The sequence below is a fragment of the Taudactylus pleione genome, unplaced genomic scaffold, assembly GCF_031769625.1.
Source record: "Taudactylus pleione unplaced genomic scaffold, aTauple2 ptg000065l, whole genome shotgun sequence".
In the NCBI taxonomy this organism is placed as follows: domain Eukaryota; kingdom Metazoa; phylum Chordata; class Amphibia; order Anura; family Myobatrachidae; genus Taudactylus; species Taudactylus pleione.
This window is the reverse complement of record NW_028284467.1, coordinates 10,880,174-10,901,236: the sequence shown is the minus strand read 5'-3', so window position 1 is coordinate 10,901,236 and position 21,063 is coordinate 10,880,174. Positions and strand designations below refer to the sequence as shown.

The 21,063-nt window shown below is 41.8% G+C and overlaps 1 pseudogene; it reads left to right on the top strand.

Annotated features, from left to right (window-relative positions):
- Positions 1–214: 214 nt before the first annotated feature.
- The window catches only part of LOC148534678 (chymotrypsin-like elastase family member 1), a 75,004-nt pseudogene continuing 54,155 nt past the window's right edge, over positions 215–21,063 (top strand).

Here is a 21,063-nt window from a genome sequence, read left to right as displayed (position 1 = left end):
CCAGGGAGAGAGGAGGGGGCCCCGCACAAGGAATGCACACGGGCCCCCTCCTCTCTTAAAACGCTCTTTGACACATGGAAACACATTAGCCACATGTGTTACCTGCATCATCTGGAAGTATTCTCACTATTTATTGACGCCTTTTTCAATTATATAAAAGGGGAGACACCACTGTTAGGTCTTTACAGAACAATTGCCCAGGAATCGTCTCACCATGCTCAGGCTTCTTGTATTGGCTGCTCTTGTCCTTTGCGGTAAGTTTTATTATCTAAATACATGTACTGTATTTTCTATTTATACCGGCAAATCTTTATAAGCAATTCTTAAATATTATATTTGTGGTTTCTTGAATTGCCTTGCTACAATTACTATTGTGCTGTAATACTGTACTGTAATAATTAATCATACTTATGTTGTTCAGAGGTGACCAAATTCTGAAAGACCCCCTTCCCCCTAGTCCCTAGTTCTCTGTTTTCCCCATCAACAAGTCTTCATCCCTTCTTCAAATTTACAATCACGCTTTATCATACTGTATATCAAATTTATTATATAATTTGTGGTGAAAAAGTGAATGTTACCATACATTGTAAAGCCGAAGCAAAACACATTTGTAGGAAAATAGAGGTTTTAGTTCTTTCACACTAAAGGGGAAGATGGAACCTAGCCTTGGAAAGAGATAAAGTACCAAGCAATCAGCTCCTTACAGGCTGTGCTTAAAAAATGACAGTTAATTGGTTGGTACCTTATCACTCTCCACTTTATCACTCACCAAGTCTTGATACATCTCCCCTTCATAGTTTTAAGAGAAGAGACTTCACGCAGGGGTGAATAGCAAGACAGTCTATTTTCTATGTTCTATTACTATTATTCACCTTTTTAAATTTAAATAGGACCGTTTACAAAATATTCACAAAATATATTTAAAGCCACAATGAGATAATAGGTTCATTTAAATGCATGAAGAATAGGCTTCTGATCATGTCCACACAATTAAATAACTAGGCTCATTTACACAACAGTCAATAGTTAATGTTACATGCATATCCTTTACATCTACATTCGTATTATCTAGGCTTTAGGAGTTAACATTTATTGAATAGGAACATTTAAAATGCAAAACGTATGTAATTATCACATTCAATTTTTGCAGAGGGAGCAACAATTCCCGCTACCTCCAGATGGAACAGAGGGCCTGATTCAGAGTCGGACGCTCTGAACGAGCGCCCGCTCTGAATCAGGGCATTTTTTTTTTTAAATGTTGCGGCCTCTTGGCCGCTCGCATAGCTGTGGGTTACCACCCACAGCTTATGCAAGAGTCCATGATGATGGTCGCGATGGTCTTGACCATCGCGACCATCAGGCTTGCGACGAGACCATTTCAGTGGGGCCGGCCCCAGACGGTAGGCGTTCCCATGGGAACGCCTCCGTCTGGGCAGCTACGTCCTCGGCATGCCCACCAAAGGGGGCATGTTGTCACTCACCATCGACAGCACGCCCCCTTTGTAGCGAGTGCCTGTCGCTATCCGGGTCTCGCGCATGCGCACGACGGAGCCGGGCCCGTCGTGCGCATGCACACTGGCCCAACATCGACCCGCTTGCGAGCGCTCAGCGCTTGCGAGCAGGTCTGAATCAGGCCCAGAGTACAGGGGTTTCAGATCCTCCCATATGCACATGTCCTTCATTGATTAGACCAGCTGGTCCCTCGTCCTCCATGGCACCATCTTCATAGTGACATCTTCAGGAAGATGGTGCCATGCAGTGAAAGCAAACACCCTGGTGCTGTGCCAGTCTTTGCTCTCTTGTGCACATGTGTCATCTTCCTGAATATCGCTGGGAAGATTGTACCACGGAGAAGGACAGACTCGCTTGATTGCACAAGGTAAGATGCAGGGTTTGGGGGAGCCCCACCGCTCAGAGGAGGGAGCCCGCTGCACACAGGCCCTCTTGTTAGTATGTTCCTGGTTATAATAATGTATCATTATCCATAGTTTGCAAATGTAACATACCATGAAAGGAAACTGAAGTGACTGAATAAATATTAAAACTTGCATTGTATTATTACCAAATAAAATATTTTGCTATAACACCTCTCAAATATTGTTTTAGTGAGCTAAATAGATGTTTAAAAAAAATGCTTACTTTTTTTTTTTTAAAGTAGTAAGTCTCTTCAATAATAATTTTCTCTGCCTAAAGGATATTGACACAAGGATAACATACTCTTTTTGAAAGAAAACGTAAATGGACGTGTGGTAGGAGGAACAGATGCAGTAAAGAACGCCTGGACATGGCAGGTGAGCAGGACTATAGTACACACACAGATTGTACATCTGGCTTTCTAGCTAACTATACTGCTCACACAGACAATATGCTGAACACCCAATGGACCTTATACATCGCAAGCATCATTCATGGTCCATCAAGCTTTTGTTGCTTGAATTGTACATTCCACGAGTGTAAAATAAGCAACTCGGGGCCACATGTAGGGTTGGTAGCATTTTACATGAGAAATGCATCCAAAAAAATTCAATTACAGCTCAAACTACGGCTGTATGCTTACAGTTACTAATTAACGATACTGAATTAGAACCTCTATACACTCCTGCCTATACCTTCTAATGTCCTGCCTATACCTTCTAATATCCTGCCTATAAACCTCTAAGGATGAAGCTATTTTGCGTACGCAGTCATACAGTAAATAAAGTAGGGGTGAGCGGGTTCGGTTTTACTCGGATTTACTCAGATCTTTAAATGGCATTTTATTGGCTATTGCCTATCATGTGTTTTGGATAGCCAATATAATAAATCCGAATTTGCGGTAAAGTGGCGATAAGAACCGAGTATATCTGAGTGAAACCGAACCCGCTCACCCCTAAAATAAAGACTCCAGAACTAGAACCTGTGGTTCCAAAGCACAAAGTATTATTCATGTAAAAGTACAGTCAGTTACACGCTATGATCTAAGTACAATTTAGCGCAAAGGAATTATACAGACCCAAGTACAGTATACATATGCAGCGCTTCTGGACCAGATGTAGGCATCAACAAGAAACCCCCGTCAATCAGCATTCAGCAAGAAGACTAACAACCCAGGGTTAGAGCACACATATTTATACCCCCCAGAAATAGACAACACAATAGAGAAGTTTGTTGCTAATACTATTGGTCCTAAAGGAGAGGGCATATGTTACAGAGCATTGAACAGGTTGATTCAATTAGACACAACCCAGCCTCTAACAACTGGTGGTCTCTGGTTTCCCGCCTCCTGCAAATCCTAACAGTTGGTCATATAATGTACATTTTGTTGCTTGAAGTCTCTGCGGTCCATAAGTTGAGAATGCATGATGCGATCTCTACACCGATGATACCAAAATACTGTTGAAAGAGTATGCATCATTACAATACCAAACATGGCTTACTTATCACGTATAAAACCTTAGTTACCAAATAATCTTTATTTCACAGCAATTATAATAAATGAACATACTTGAATCTTATACCTTAAAGCTCATGGAACCTTATATGTGAATATGTAATGTGTGAGTATGCGGGGTTTGATTTAAAGACGCTAGTTAACTTGGGGCAGATGCATGCGCATGAAGCTAATATTCAGCGTTTTCATACAGGATCTTATGCATTCGCTAATGTGCGACTAGTTAACAGCGCAATTGTGCATATTAATGTGTGTATGAGAAATGGTGAAAGATGCAATCGCATGATGCTAATAGTAATATTGCCATATGTACTTAAGTGTAAGTTTAACTAAAATGGCGCTTGGGCGGCCATTCGCAAAATGGCATCTTGCGATCTCATTTCCAAGATGGCGTCTTGCGGCCAGTCGCAAGATTGCGTCGCTGCGATTCAATTTTAAACTGATCTTGTCTCAGCCAATTATTCAGCTTTGACAGTCCACCCTTTGATAGCGAACAACATGCTATCACAATCTGATTTTTAAAATGTAATTTAGGCTTACATTTATATATTATTTAGTGTTATTATGGGATGGCACAAGGTGGTTCTTAATCCATCAATAATGTGTCTCTGAGTGGGGACATAAAACTACTATTATACGCACACCACGGATCTTGGAAGATCATGTGAAAGGTGTGGGGATGCACCAGTCTTATAAAGGCAGTCTTGAAGGGGAATTGAGACTCCACATTATCTGAGGTGTTTGTTTAAAAATAACATTTCAATAATACATTCTATGCATGTCTAAATATAATACATTAGATGATGGTATTTCTTAGTTCAGGGTTGTAATGCAATTCTATATCTACCTCAGTATTCATATTGTCATTACTGGCCACCATCATAGTTTTGTTCTTTCGTTTTACTCTATTTTTACATTTTCCACACTTCAACACAATAGGAACACACTGGACACATATGCCAATTATTATGATGACAATCAGTATAAGGATCAAGAATTTGCCTATGCTGGCGATTACTTCCTGGACCCATTCTCCTAGACCTGAGAACCATTTCACTGGGTTCAACCATGAGACCCATCCTTATATCTTCTCCCCTACTTCAGCCACTGAAGCATTATGGTTCTTACGAAATTTCCATTTTAGCTGCAGAATTTCATCCATCTTCCGGTCTATCACCTCCTTGGGGTCGCTGGTATCATTGGTGAGATAGGTGCAACATTTTACTCCAAATTGGGTGGCCAAAGTTATGCAGTACCCTCCAGTAACATCAGTTAACTAATTTAACACTAGCCTGTGTTGCACCAGTTCTTTCTTGTACGCTTGCAATTCTCTCCCTGTATATCTGAATGTGTCATCGTATATCTTGGTGATATTATCTATCAATTTAGCAAGTTCCTGAATATATCTAAAATTTAATGTACCCCGAGCAATCCTGGTGGGATCAAGTGAGACTAAAACTTGAAATCCAATTGTCTCACTAATTAACTGAGTGGCTTTATGCACGTCACCAAGTATCATATTTCGTTTGCCTCTGTGTTCATACTGCGTGTGAAGTTATGGTGATGGTGTGTTTTTATGTATACCAAGCATATCAACATGTGTGAGGGTCATAACTTCTGGGACTACTCTTCCCGGGTAACAAAAACCTTCGGAACTCGGGGAGAGCCACTTATATGCTTTTCTTCCACATATAAAATATATATTATCAGGGAGAACATAAGGAATGGTATGCATCATTATCATTAGCACATTTCCCTTGCAAACAATCCTATTTCTGGGTCTTCAATCTGGTACATGCAAGTCTCTGGCTGTACTATTTTAGCACAATAACCATCTGGCACCTTACCAATAATTTCTTTGGTGGAACTCAATGTATACCGGTACCTAAAATGTTTCCCACTAGATTTAATTGAGCGTAACAGATCATGGTTTACGGACTCATTATCAGCTCTTTGTGAGAAGGTCATCATCTGATTATTCCCTGTCACTTCCCAACTCCCGGGTTTATTGGGGTTGGTTATGTTTAAACACAAAAGTGATCTATCTACTTGGAATTGATAGAGTTTGAAATGAGGTGGCTTGGATGAGAGGAATTTTCCATCCAATGTTTTCCCTTTCTGTAATTCTAAAATTTCCGTGATATTCAACGGAAATGGCACCAGCCCTACATTATGCTGTCCCTGTGGCACATGTGAACACACCCAGCAATCAGTTTGATTTAACACTTTGCCTACCATGCTATAATAATCCTCTAAAGGATACCCACCCCAGTACGGGTTATATTTAGGTTGGCACCGTTGGATACAGTTCTCATCAACTAGGGAGCCACAAAGCTCACAAATACAGGAATCTTCAGACGACAAACTTTCACACCGTCCCCGAGTATCCGGAATAACAGCTCTCTTAACAATAACAGTACTAAGATTGGTCAGACACTCCCCTGATTGGCATAGCACTCCTCCTGACTCCACTCCATCAGCACTGCCATCAGCTCCCATCTCCTCTATCAGTCATCCATCACAGAAACTGGGTATCCCCAAACAGATCATCACGACAGAAATTCTGGAAGAAAGAACTAGGATGACCACAGCAGACCACTCCATTGCTGGAAGCACTGATCTACACATTTCTTTAGCTCAGGTATCTCACCGTCACTTTTTTAATCCTTCCGGCACAAACTCGCAATCGACAGGTCCACGTTATCGGCCTCATCTCCGCCTTGTATCTCCACCGGTTGGTTAACCTCCCTATAGTGAGTGGAATGGACCCATGTATCTTCCCCGGCCACCCTTTGAGGATGTGGTACTTTGTCAACAATCGTCAGACACGGACCTTTCCACCGATCAGTCAAACAACCTGAGCTAAAAAAATTCGGATCATAACAAATTCCCCAGGTTTGACATCATGACAGTTTGCATTAGACATGTTAGTTAATAAAACTTTAAATTTCTGTCATTCTTATTCATCTTCGTGGGACCCTGTACAACAACCTCATTATCATTTTTTTATTTTCACATGAGGCTGCCTGTTTAAACAGTATCTGAAAGGGGGGACAGATAAAAGAAATGACAGTCTGGAATGATCTTGGTTTTATTACCCATCACCTTACACATGTTCTGGGAAATGTCACCTGAAAAATGAGTCCCCCTATCACTTTTAATAATTCTAGGGATATAGTATCTGTATACAGGTTCCTGCAATTAAATCTTGTTATTAATAGCTACTGCTCTAAATAATGCCTGGGCCCCTGGGTTGTATAGTATTCAGACCTTAGCCTGGCATGGCTGCCGTTTATCCTTAGCAACCTTGTGTCCTGTGTGTGAGAGATAAAGCACAACAGTTTAATATCATTTAAACATGACCTAAATACAACAATAAATCATCCACATTTTACATTAGAACAGATCCATTGGCAGATTGAAAAGATTGTAAACAGTCATATAAGGCCTGGGAGAAGATACTGAGGTTGCCTATGAACCCATGGGAAACCCGTGTTCATGTGTGGTTTTCTTCACTTTGTAGTACTTACATATGTGTCCCACTTGTTGACAGTTAAAACATCTTTTTGAATGGGGTGGATGAAAGGATTGTTGTGGGAGTTGAGCAAGAGGGAAAGATGGTGGGTATGGGTAGGAATATGGAGGATAAGGGTATGGTGGGAGGTATGAAGTTTGTGGGTAGCATGAGACCTGTGGTTGTGTATGATATGTGGGGTAAGGATGTGTTTGCTGTGGTGTGGGATTGGTGAGGACGTGTAACTGTTCAGGTGCAAGTGTGTGTATAGTGCAGGTGTGTCTACTGGCTGTGATGTTACAGTCATTCCTTCCAGAGCTTGGATACTGACAGCCATTAGTTTTTTGCTCTGGGTCTCTCTCTTCTTTGAGATGTTTTTATCATGTTCTATGGCAGATTCTATGAGGGTATCTATTGTGACTCCTCTCCAGCCAGGTTGTGAGGTCTGAACCCGGGTCTTTAAGTCTTCTTTAAGGCCATCCATGAGTATGGTAACAATCATTCCCCTGTGGTGAGTGCTATCTTTAATATCTTCTAACCCAGTGTACTGGGTGATAGTCTGCAGAGCCCGGTCACAATAATCTTCTGCAGATTCACTCTCCTTTTGCTTTATGGTGAAAATGTTATTCCAGTTAACTACTACTGGAAAATATATACCCAATTGAGTTATGATGCGGAAAATATTATCTTGGTTTACTTGGTCTGTTAAGGGAATGTCACCATCCAAAACACAATCCGTGATTAATTTTGTAACATCGGTATTGCGTGGTAGACAGGCCCTTAACACCACACGCCAATCTTTATTAGTTGGCTAATGAGAACTACCCAAATTCCTCAAAAATCTTTGACATTTGGCTAGTTCCTTTTTGGGATCGGGGAAATCATTTATGATGGAATTTAGGCCCTCATTCAGAGCCGTTCGTTAGCATCAGTATGCTTGTTGCGTTCCGATGTTGTGAAACCGCGCATGCGCCGGTGTAACACTGCGCATGTGCGTACGGCAGATTGTGAGCTTTTTTGGTCTCGTTCGTCAAATTGCGAACAGGAAGTGACATGTGAAATGTGATTGACAGAACAGGCCGTTTTTGGGCGTTGACGGGGGTGGAGATGGGAAAACGCAGGCGTTGCGAGGCGTTTTTGGGGCGTACATAAATTAGCTCATGCGAACGTCAAATGTGTTCGTACCAAGTCATACGTCACTGGCTGATCCTCTTTCCGTTCAAACTGCTCGCACAGCTTGGGGTGTGGATTACTCGACCACAATGTCGATGGGCTTGTCCTCCGGTCCGGGCCTCCTCGATGTTTCATCGATTTATCACGGCTTGTCAGAAAAACAATCAACTTTGAATTGCAAACCAGCTTGTAATGTGTTTTGAAAATATTTTTTTGGGTTAGCACAGAACCGTACGCAGGTGAAAATCTCAGCTGCTAATTTCAGGATTCCCCAATCAATTAGCGTACATTTTTAGGAATGTTTTTTTTATTTTTTGGGGGGTTTGTGCTCTTGTAACAATAATGTCATCATGTTTGTGTGTATTTTACCATTTTGCTTTTGGCAGGCGAATTTGCATCCTTTTTTTTTTTTTAAAGTGTTCCTTAAAGAAACCTTTTTTTTTAAACGCTTTGTTTTTTTTTTTTGGATATCGTTTTTGGCTTGTGGGCCGGATTAACTCTAAACCATTTTTCAAATAATGTCACAATACAATGGAGAACATTTGTCAAATTTTTTATTTCATACACACATTTTTAAAGATTTCAGGTGCATTTGGCAAATACAGATTTTGGGCAGTGTTAGCCAATAATAACGGAAAGAATTCTTTCAAAAATATTCCCAGTGTTGGCAAACTTAAAAAAACACATTAAAAACAATTCACAAGAAAGGAGAGGGAAGTTTTGGCCCTAAAGGAATATGGGGCAAGCACAGAAGGAGTGTGAGAAAAGTAGCCAGTGCTGTCATCGCTTTTTCCCCGTTTGGCTGGGGTAGGGTGGGCGCCAGACCGGGTCCGGGATGTCCTCTGGCTGGCCTGTCCAGAGGCAGATGTTGTGGCCTCTGGACTAGGCACAGGGCTAGGCACATTTGGAGGAATGGCTGTTGTTGGGCCAGAGGTGGAGGATCCTGATGTTCCGGCAGGAAGGGAGGTCGGCTCCACCATGTGCTGGCGAACGAGCTGCTCCAGGCCATTGGCTATTCTGATGTTGGCCCTGGTATTTTCAGCCAGGGCCTGACCAATGGTCACGTTGGCCGCAGCATTTTGCTCCAGGGCCTCAGCCACCCGTAGCAGACTGACGTCCATCCTCTGCAGAATCTCCGTATGGTAATCCGATTTAAAATTGAGTTCTGTGAGGAGGGCCACTGCCTGCGAGGGGGATTGCCCTGGACTGGCTTCTGCAGGGTCCTCAGCAGGATGTACTGGTTCCTCCCCTGCAGAGCCAGCAGAAATTCGGCGGCCAAGGCTCCCCTCTGGAGCAGACTCATCCGCCTGTGTCTCTGTGAGAAAAAAGAGAAAAGAGTCACATTAGAATCTACATATTGTCACAATAACATTTCAGAGTTGGTTACATCACAACATTTACCTGGGACAACATGAGGAGCCGCAAAGTCTGGCATGTCCGTATCCATGTTGGACACGCCAAACACCTCCACATCCTGCACACACCCCTGTGCCAGCTCTTCCAAATCAGTCAGCTCCAATGACACAGGGGTGGGACCCCCACCTGTCCCCCTTGCATGCCTAGCCCTGTCAGCCAGTTTTTGCTTCAAGCAATATTTGAAGTTTTGCCATCTGTGGGTGAAAAAGTTGGCATTATTCCTGCATTATTTGGCCCAGTATCCACTTTTTTTTTTTTTTTAACTTACCGGCGTTTGACATCCCAGGCTAGGCGGACATAATCACCCACCCTATTGACAGCACTGGCTATCTCCTCCAACATTCTCCACTTCTGGCTTACACCCTTATTCCTGTCTGACTGTGGCAGGATGTCCACACACTTCTGAACCAAAACCTCCATCTCCTTTCTTGTGAATTGTGGCTGCCTTTTCTTTTTGCCAGCTTTGGCCGGAATACTGGGCCCAGCAGCCTCTTCCATGTCATCCTCAACACCTATTTACATTAAATTAATTAAAATTTAGATGTCAATCTTTCACTATATTCTGGTTCTATTGTTCGAAATGTGTGCTCCCACCCTTTATTTTGGCCCATTTTCTAAAATCACAAGATTACAAAATGGCCACCCCAAATTCTAAACTTTTTTTTGGATTTTGAAATGTAGGTTTTTGAAATCATGACAATACCTCGGCATGTAAGCATCTTTGGATTTTAACGAAAAGATAAGTATTTTTTTGGCATTTTTTGGGGCAACATACCTTAACTACATTACTTACCATTTCAGGTTGATGTTGGTCGTATTATTGTGGCCATGCTGCCGGAAGCCGACCAACCTCAATCTCGTCCCAGGCATAGGCATCGTAGGTGTGCAAGGCCCCAGATATATAGAACACGTGTCCCTTTTTGGAATTCCCGATGATGAGGTGTTAAGGCGCTACCGTCTTCTGCCCCAAATCATCATAGACACTCTCTCATTAATAGAGAGTGATCTTGAGCGGCAAATTAACAGTCCTACAGCAATACCACCACTTACACAATTAATGGCGGTGTTACGTTTCTGTGCCTCAGGATCCTTTCAAACCATGGTGGGAAAAGTTGCGGGAATCTCCCAATCCTCCTTTTCAAGGATCCTGAGGGCACCTCAAGCATCATTTTATTCAAATGCCTTTGGATATGGGTTCCCTTAGTGTGGCGAAGGCCAATTTTTACCAAATAGCTGGCTTCCCACACATCATAGGGGTTGTGGATGGTACTCACATACCACTTCAGCCTCCAGCACGGCTGGAGGCCATTTTTCAGAACCAAAAACACTATCACTCACTGAATGTAATGGTGGTATGTGATGCCTCCCTCCAGATCCTGTCCCTGAATGCAAAATTACCCGGGAGTGCACATGATTCCTTCGTCATCCGGCAATCAGGGATTTGGCATAAATTAAACAACCTACAAGCTGGTGATGCGTGGCTTCTGGGTAAGTGGAGAACTTTTTTAGATACCAATGCAAAGCTTGATACACAGTGATCCTGATTTTGTAACTTCTTTTTCACAGGAGACAGTGGCTACCCTTGCACGCCCTGGCTGCTCATTCCTTATTTGGCTCCCACACCAGGGCCACAAAGTGAGTATAATTCCACACTTACAGCCACCAGGCAAGTGGTGGAGCGCTGTATCGGCCTTTTAAAAGGCCGATTCAGATGCCTCCACCGCTCTGGTGGCGAGCTCATGTATTTGCCGGATATGGTTTTGAAAATTGTGGTCCTGTGTGGGATATTTCACAACATCGCCATAAGGAGTGGTGTCCCAATGCAGCCAGTGGATGCCTTGCCTGAGGATGGCCCCCCCGAGGTTGGTCGGAGGTCAGTATGTGGGGGGCCATACGCGATGATGTGGTGGCCCGATTTTTTAGGTAATTATTGTCCCAAATGAAGTTAGATGACACAATGTAGACATGTAATAATGTAATTAACAATTTTAACATTTTTTTTATCTTTTTGTGTTTTACTCCATAATATTTTTCGGGAAAACGATGACTACTACCTGATCCTAAAAATTGACTTCATGTTGACACATTGGATTAACTACTGGACCAAATTTGTCGGCAACTCATTTGTGGAATCATGTTGGCATGCTACTTCGTCAAACAGTTCTTGATTGTTTTTTATTTGTTTTTTATGGGTGTAGGCTGATTTTTTGAGAGTGTTTTCACTGTGTGTATTGATTGTCAAAAATCACTTTGTGTTTCTTATTTTCGATTAAAAAATTTTTTGTTACGTTTGAAAAAACATTTCCTTTCTAAATTACATGCAAGTGTAACCTGGTTCAAAAAATGAAAACTCGCTTAAGGGCTAATCCTGTAATGATTAAAATTTTGCAGTATTTTACCATGCTTAGTGGCTCAAAACAAACACCCAAAGGTATTATGGTGAATCAGTATGTTTTCTAATCTCGGCCTAAGCAGGTTTCATTTAATATTTACCTTACCCCCCCCCCCAAAAAAAAAAAAAAAGGCAGATAATTCTACAAACCTATTGGTATTGTTAGGTGTTGAATGTGCCAGCTTACATAATTCAGCTTTCTACAATCTAAGTTACATTACTTTAAAAAACTTGCTGCAATAGTCGACTTATGTAAGGTTAAACAATATAATATTTACAGAGAAGGAATGAGACTTGAAACCAAACTTGTTTTTTTATTTTTATCAAACATGTCCAAATTTTGGACAAAACAAAAAATTAATGGCGCAGGATCCCCGCCATGTGATCGAGGACCACCAGCATGCCTATAACATGGCCCCTCAGCCTCTGCACACACGCTGCTGCCTCCGTCAGCTGCCTCTGGTCCTCTGTGGGTTAAAAAATGGGGGTGCTTAATAAAAAAAATCCGTAATTTTGTTTGACAAACAACTTCAAAAGGAAATTTTACTTTACAAAAAGTGACAATTTGGACAAACATTACAATTCAAATCCAACATTCTTGGCCCAAGTAAATTCCCAAAAATGACTCAGAAAACTAAAAAATGTAAAAATGGAGAAGTACGCACAAAAACTATATTTGTGGGTACTGTAAACAAGAGATATAAGTATGAGTGTTTTGACATGTGTGATATGTGTAAGGAGAAAACATCATAGACATTTTTAAACCAAGATATATATAACAAACATTATAAATAACAAAAATTTGAAAAATGCACAGGCAAAGGCTAACATCCACCAAAAAACAATAAAAAAAAAAAAGGTAAAAGGGAAACATACCATTGACAATGACGCCTGGACCTGTAGCCCCACCATCGTCCTCCTCGGAGGTAGGCCAATGCAGGTCTGTTGTAGGAGGGGTGATTTCTGAAGGTGGGGAGGGGGTGTAAAAGAGAGGGGTGGTTGGAGGGGAGGGTGATGAAAAGAGAGAGGGGGGTTGAGGGGAGGGGGAATTTTGAGGGATGGGAAGTATCCTAGAGGGAGGGGCGTCCGGGTCTGGCCAGGCTGGGTTGGAGGGTGAATTAGGGGCAGGTTGGGGAGAGGAGGATTGGCTGGGAGTTGGGGATAGGGGACGAGGCCGACGTCGTCGCTGCCGATGACGGCGTAGTCTGCGCTCTGCCCCTAAATGATGGATAACAATTTAAGTTTTGTTTAATTTTTTACCTTGAAAACATCCTAAAAAATTATTTACAAATAAAAAATAAAAAAACGGAAAACATGCACACGCAGATATGGACTAAAAAAACAAACAGGGCAAGAATGAAAACATGCACACGCAGATATGTAGTAAATAAACAAACAGGGCAAGAATGAAAACATGCACACGCAGATATGTAGTAAATAAACAAACAGGGCAAGAATGAAACATGCACACGCAGATATGTAGTAAATAAACAAACAGGGCAAGAATGAAAACATGCACACGCAGATATGTAGTAAATAAACAAACAGGCCAAGAATGCAAACATGCAACGCAGATAGGGCCGCAAAAAAACAAAAGGAAAGCAAAAAAAAAATAGACTTACTTTCAGCTATACGCTGTCTAAAACATCCCAGCAAGCGTGGCGTGCGGCGTTGCAGATCCGACCACCTGCGCTGCAGCTGGCCGATCTGTCGGCGTGAGCCGAAGGAGCGCAGGCGGCGGCGAACCTCCGCATAGGCGGACCGCTTCTCTCTGTTGCTGATGGGGGGAGGCTGGCTGGTTATCCGCCGGTCCATTACCTCCGTCAGTACAAGAAGCTCCCGCCTGGTGAACGCAGAGGCTCTCATGATGGCAATGGTGGATTTTGGAAAAAACTGTTTTAATAAAGACCAGATAATAATTTTGATTGGCTAATGTATTTGGAAAATTAACAGGAACCATTCTATTGGTTAGTGTATGAGTCATGTGTTCGACAGGCTAAAAAATCTAATGTGAGTTATGATTGGCTTACTGCAGTGACATGCGTTAGCTAATTTAAATAAATAAATGAAACATTAAAATATGCGTCAGACAAAACACGGAAAACAATAGGAAAAATGACAAAAACATGTATTTTGGATAAAGGAAACCATTGTTTAAACTGTACGTATTCTGCGTGAAAAAACAAACACGGACAAGAGTAAAGTTTATTGAAAATGAAAAAAAAAAGTAATTGCAAACATGTGAAGAGCAATTAAGCTAATTGATATCTTGATTCGCATGATACGATTGAAGTAGGTATGCAGAATGAACGAGCAGGTAATCGAAATCTGACAGGCCCACTTCCGGTTTGGACTTGTGCGAGCGTTCCCTGCATGCAAAATTGGAGATGTACGGTCGCAATTTGGCTCGCTCATTAGCTAGAGGAGGGGTTGGGAGACTATGGGGCGGAAGATTAGCTGCGTACGAAATTACGAGCGAGCAATTGAATTTAAATTTTTCGGCACGTACGCCGAACGTACGAACGGCCACTTGCGTCCGGGTCTGAATCAGGGCCTTAGTTCTGCTCTTGTCCAAGGACAATGCATTACCACTTCCCTCGTGGGCACTACACCATTCGCATCTGCATTTCCATTTGGAACAGTTATAGTCCGAATGGGATGCAGACCGGCAGCACTGCTACCTTTGATCTTGTTACCTGGCTGGGGGTTTAATCTGCTGCTGCTATGTATGATATTAACAACTTCCTCTACGGGTGCAGAGGGGGCTAGCACTTCCCTTACTGTTACTGATGGAGATGACGGTACCACTTATGATTGTTGTGGTACAGCATCTATCAACTGTACAGCATGGGAAATGGCAGACATTACAATAGGCTCATCATCCACATCATGAACATTTTCTTTATGGTTGCTTAAGAGAGGGTACAAAATGCTTGTTACATTTTTATGGGTATTTTTGATAACTGTACTTTTACTCCATCCACATAAGGAGGAGGTGGTGTGCGTGAACTGCTGGCAATACCTTCCACAACACTACCTTGCCGCATGTGCGCAACATTTTGCGGCTCGCCCGTATTGCAATTTAGCGTCGCGGATGCATTCTCTGGCAATGCGCTCACAACGCTAGTTTGCGTCGCTTGCGCATTTTTAAGCCACGCATCCCCTTCATGCTGCCACAACTTTAAACATTCATAATATTTTACCTTTTTACCTCAAGAGCGCATCAGACTGATGTGGTCTCGGACATTATTCAATACATCTTTATCAAAACTACCAATTCTAGGAAACGGTTTAAAACTCTTCCTCGTCATATTAAACCATAAATCACAATACCTGGTTGCATTGGCACCGTACTTAATATGCACAATATGCCGCGCCGACCCAAGTGGCGCTTCCAACAGCAGCAAATCATTTAACATCTCTACCGATCGCTTGGTCCTCATCCTGGGTGAACCCTAAGTTTTTCAATAAAGATTTAAATTGGTGAAAGACAGTCTAGATACTCTCACTTACCTACGGAAGAAATTTCTAGATGCCCCCGCTCACCTACGGATTAAATTTCTAGATGCCCCCGCTCACCTACGGAAGAAATTTCTAGATGCCCCCGCTCACCTACAGAAGACATTTCTAGATGCCCCCGCTCACCTACGGAAGAAATTTCTAGATGCCCCCGCTCAACTATTATCTCTCAGCTCACAATCACAAGTTTCCCAGTGCGGCTCAACTACAATGCTCAAATAACCCTATCTAATTATTGAACACTGCCGGTCCCTACAACAAAGACAACATGTACACCTGCTGATGTGTATAGAACGGTAAGCTACTTACCGAGCTACTAGGCCAACCCCTGCGCCTAGTACTTAAGGGTCATACAATACCCTTAACCTTTAGGTCCCGTGTTACACCCTAAACAAATACTCACAATCACACACTGTTTTCCTGCGCAGAAAACTACACGTTAACCCAATTATTGGCAACAATTGAAAAGAATGTAAACCTCAATGGCTTTTTTTAAACACGTGACAGCACAACCAGAAGTACGTACATGTTATTTTGCAACCAGTCGCATACACAATAATTCGACTACCTCACAACCATATAACAACCTTTAGCTGCGTACACAAAAGTCCGTCTTTTCTGTGCGCAAAACTGCGACTCAGCCGCGTGTTCAATACTGCAGCACCCCTTTAAACGTTAGGTTCTATCAACAAAGGAAAACAAACTTTTTCCTCTCTTGTCCCTGGATTCTAGTCAGCGTCCTTGGCTCACACGAAAATGGGTAGCGATTTCTCAGCACCGAGCGGTTGCAGGTAAACCCTGCATGTGGCCACTCCACCCTTTGGTGAGATATCGATAACTGTATGTGCCGTGTGAGTAGGTAAGTGACTTCATTACGAGCCCCCAACTAACGATACTGAATTAGAACCTCTATACACTCCTGCCTATACTGTACCTTCTAATGTCCTGCCTATACCTTCTAATATCCTGCCTATAAACCTCTAAGGATGACATAAGCAGTCATACAGTAAATAAAGACTCCAGACCTAGAACCTGTGGTTCCAAAGCACAAAGTATTATTCAAGTAAAAGTACAGTCAGTTACACGCTATGATCTAAGTACAATTTAGCGCAAAGGAATTATACAGACCCAAGTACAGTATACATATGCAGCACTTCTAGACCAGATGTAGGCATCAGCAAGAAACCCCTGTCAATCAGCATTCAGCAAGAAGACTAACAAGCCAGGGTTAGAGCACACATATTTATACCCCCAAGAAATAGATAACACAATAGAGAAATTTGTTGATAATACCATTGGTCCTAAAAGAGAGGGCATATGTTACAGAGCATTGAACAGGTTGATTCAAATAGACACAACCCAGCCTCTAACAACTGGTGGTCTCTGGTTTCCCGCCTCCTGCAAATCCTAACAGTTGGTCATATAATGTACATTTTGTTGCTTGAAATCTCTGCGGTCCATAAGTTGAGAATGCATGATGCGATCTCTACACCGATGATACCGGAACACTGTTGAAAGAGTACGCATCATTACAATACCAAACATGTCTTACATATCACGTATAAAACCTTCATTACCAAATAATCTTTATTTCACAGCAATTATAATAAATGAACATACTTGAATCTTATACCTTAAAGCTTATGGAACCTTGTATGTGAATATGTAATGTGTGAGTATGCAGGGTTTGTTATAAAGACGCTAGTTAACTTGGGGCAGAGGCGTGCGCATGAAGCTAATATTCAGCGTTTTCATACAGGATCTTATGCATTCGCTAATGTGCGACTAGTTAACAGCGCAATTGTGCGTATTAATGTGTGTATGAGAAATGGTGAAAGATGCAATCGCATGATGCTAATAGTGATATTGCCATATGTACTTAAGTGTGAATTTAACTAAAATAGCGCTTGGGTAGCCATTCGCAAAATGGTGTCTTGCGATCTCATTTCCAAGATGGCGTCTTGTGGCCAGTCGCAAGATGGCGTCGCTGCGATTCAATATTAAACTGATCTTGTCTCAGCCAATTATCCAGCTTCGACATAATGAAATGCAGCTATTGCAGTGCTCACAAGACCCACAATGGTGTTCCCCTTATGGTTATTTCTTGAGTATTGCTTTGTGTGCACTTGTAGTGGCACTTTATAGTGTCGCTTCTTTGGCACAATGGTTGTAAGGCTTAAGAGTAATAAATGCTAACAGACACCTGTGATATAGCCACAGCTTAATTAAGGTTAATCAGCTGGAGAAGTTAATCCACAATCAACCAATCATAAGGCTGGCATTATAATCAGTGTGTATTATGCGTTATGGGTCAAGCACACTCAAAAGATTTACCTGCTGATATACGTAGTGAGTTCATGTCCAGGGATGACTAAGTCACCTTCACCAGGAATATATTACTGTATTCATCTTATATGGCCTGGTCTACTACTGCTATGCAGATAAGACACACCTGTATCTGTCCTTTGCTCCAGGTACTGAGAACCCAATAACAATCCTAAATGGCTGTCTAGCTGAGCTTCATGAATGGATAAGTGCGAGATGGCTGTGACTGAACCCTGATAAAACAGAGAAAAGACAAAACACTGAACATGTGCGGAATGTTGGTGTTGTCCTGGATAGTGGCTTGACACTGAAACATTAGGTATTAGCCACAATTAAATCCTCATTCTATCATCTGAGGAACTTCACCAGAATCAAGCACATCCCTCAGAAGATCTCCCTAAAGTCATACGTGAATTTGTATCATCACGCCTAGACTACTGTAATGTCTTCTGTCTTGGTCTCCTTGCAAAATAATTGCACTGCTTGCAGATGGTATAAATGCAGCTGCCAGGCTATTAACCAACCAGCCCCGTTCCAGTCACATAACACCTATTCTCTACTCCCTTCACTGGCTGCCTGTAAGATGGCGAATAGTTTTCAAGATTGGCTTACTGACTTTCAAAGTCCTACATGACCAGGGCCAGAGGTACTTAAAGCAGCTTCTGATCCCTTACTGTCCCACTCTATTACTGCGATCTATTGATGAAGGACTATTAATAGTACCTACTGTATAATCTCCTGGAATTCATTTGGGGGTCGAGATTTCAGCTTTGTGACTTCTACTCTATGGAACTTGCTTCCCCGCACAGTTCTAGAAGCCTCTACACTAGAATCCTTCAAAACTAGACTCAAGACTCACCTATTCACCAAGCAATTCACTAATGTCCCTTGTTAAGTTTGTTTTGTATTTTGAGCTGTAAAGGCAAATGTAAAGCACTTTGAGTCCTATTAGGAGAAAAGTGCTATATAAATAACATTATTATTATTCCCTCTGCCATTCCAAATCACTAAGCATATGGTACTGTAAGTGTAAAATATGACTTGATCTGCAGATGGACGCAAGTGTAAGTCTTTAGTGTGCACCTGAGCTGTATGGAAATCTGTGTTCTATGCAAGAGAAAAAAAGGCTTCCATCCAACTCTACATGAACCCTTGTGTGTCCATAAATGGACTGTCAAGCATTTAAGAATTGTCAATGTGTAGCAACTTCATGTTCACTATATGGCTCAATTATATATATTTTATTATACATTTAAGATGCAGTGACTGTAACTTGAAGCATAGTATGGCCACATAATCTGCTTAAAGCAGTGTTTCCTAACCTCAGTCATCAAGGCACACTAACAGTCCAGGTTTTAAGGTTAGCCATAAATCACACAGGTGACTTAATTAGTACCTCAGTCATTTTGATTTTACCATCTGTGCTCAAGCAGAGATATCCTTAAAACCTGGACTGTTAGTGTACTTTGATGGCCAAGATTGGGAATCACAGGCTAAATGTTTCATATCCCTGAACTATGTGATACACGGCTCATACTACACACACCTGGGTCCAAATGTAATAGGGTGAGAGTTTAGAAAATGTGAGAGTTTAGCAGCAAACTATCACATTGGTCGAGTTTTATCTCCAAAACAGGAAAACATCTGGATGAGAGTTTAAATCGTGAGAGTTTTTGAGTCTAAAAACATGCGAGCTTGCATGTTCTTGGCCTTGATTACATTTACTGAGTTTAATAAGTGTGACAGTTTACTGCTAAACTCTTTCACAATTTCTAAACTCTCACCCTATTACATTTGGCCCTTGGACTCTATGACTCATGAATAGATTTTAAAATAGCACAACTTCATTGAAAGGTTTAGGTTGGAAAAATGAACATTCTTGTTTATTTACATATTAGCACAACTTCCATACATACAGTATGTTTTATTTCATACTATTTGCAAGCTCAAGCATTAAGCAACATGTGTTGATCATTATATCCAAGCTTTTACTATTTAGTTCACTGAGTCATAAAGTAATGTTCTGTTATTGTGTTCCTCCAGGCATCCCTCCAATATCGCTCTGGCAGCAGCTGGTACCACACCTGTGGAGCTTCCCTGATCCGTTCTAACCGTGTGCTGACTGCAGCTCACTGCGTGGACAGGTAACAAACCGGCCTTGTTTATTGTTACTAGTCCACTAAGATCACTTATATAATATTTACTGCAATACTTAATCTAGTTGTTAAATAGCAGGCTTTTTCCAAGAAGGTATTAAAGACTACTGAACGTTGATATACAGTATATCAGATACAATTATATACCTAAACTCAATTGCGGTATTAGGAGTTGGGTGCTTCTCTGTCTTAAGGCCCCCACAAACGGAGCGATATAGTGGGTGATCCGACAGTTTTGAACGATATCGCCACTATATCGTTCCGTGTGTGGGCATGATATAGTCTGCTGCCCGCTCCTGTGGGGTGGTCCCTTGCTCCTCCAGATCTTTCTGCTTGTTCAATTGATCTGGGGGATTGATGAAGGATCCCATGCAGCGCTATGCGTGTGGGAGTGGGGGGGTGCTGGCATATCGGGTGGTCGGCCACAGGATCGCTCAGTGTGTGGGGACTGCCCGATATGTTGGCCATCGGATCGGCTGTCGCATCGCAAGGTGTATATCGCACAGTGTATGGGGCTCTTTATAGGACAGTGATTTACATATTAACAGGCAGGCTTTGTAGATTGCTATTTGTGTATTGGTTGATTCTTACCAATACCACCTTTCAACACCCCTTTTCTCTTGTGCACTGGTTTCCTATTAGAGTATATTTTGGGATGCTGCGGATTCCAGTTGAGGGATCTCAATTGTTCTGCTAATTATGCTAGTTAAATAGAGGTTTGAGATCTTATTGCCCCACTCCACATATACTCAATGCATTATATTTGTTTCTTTTAGTAATTATTATAATTGGCACATATAGTTGTTTTGTGCTGTGTTTATCACATTATTATAAAATTGATGAAGATATTTGGGTTCATGCTTTATAAAATGACTGACAGTACACACTGCTAATACCATGTTCCCTCTTCTCATCCTCTGCAACAGTAACCTCTCCTTCCGTGTGGCTCTGGGAGATCACAACCTCAGTGTTAATGAAGGCACTGAACAGATCATTGCCGTGTCTAGCACCAGGCAGCATGCCAGCTGGAATACCAACAATGTCGCTGCTGGGTAGGGAACTAAATTAGGAACAATTATCACATCTAACTAAAAGACTTTGAAGTTCATGTAAAAACATAATATAAAATCTATACTAG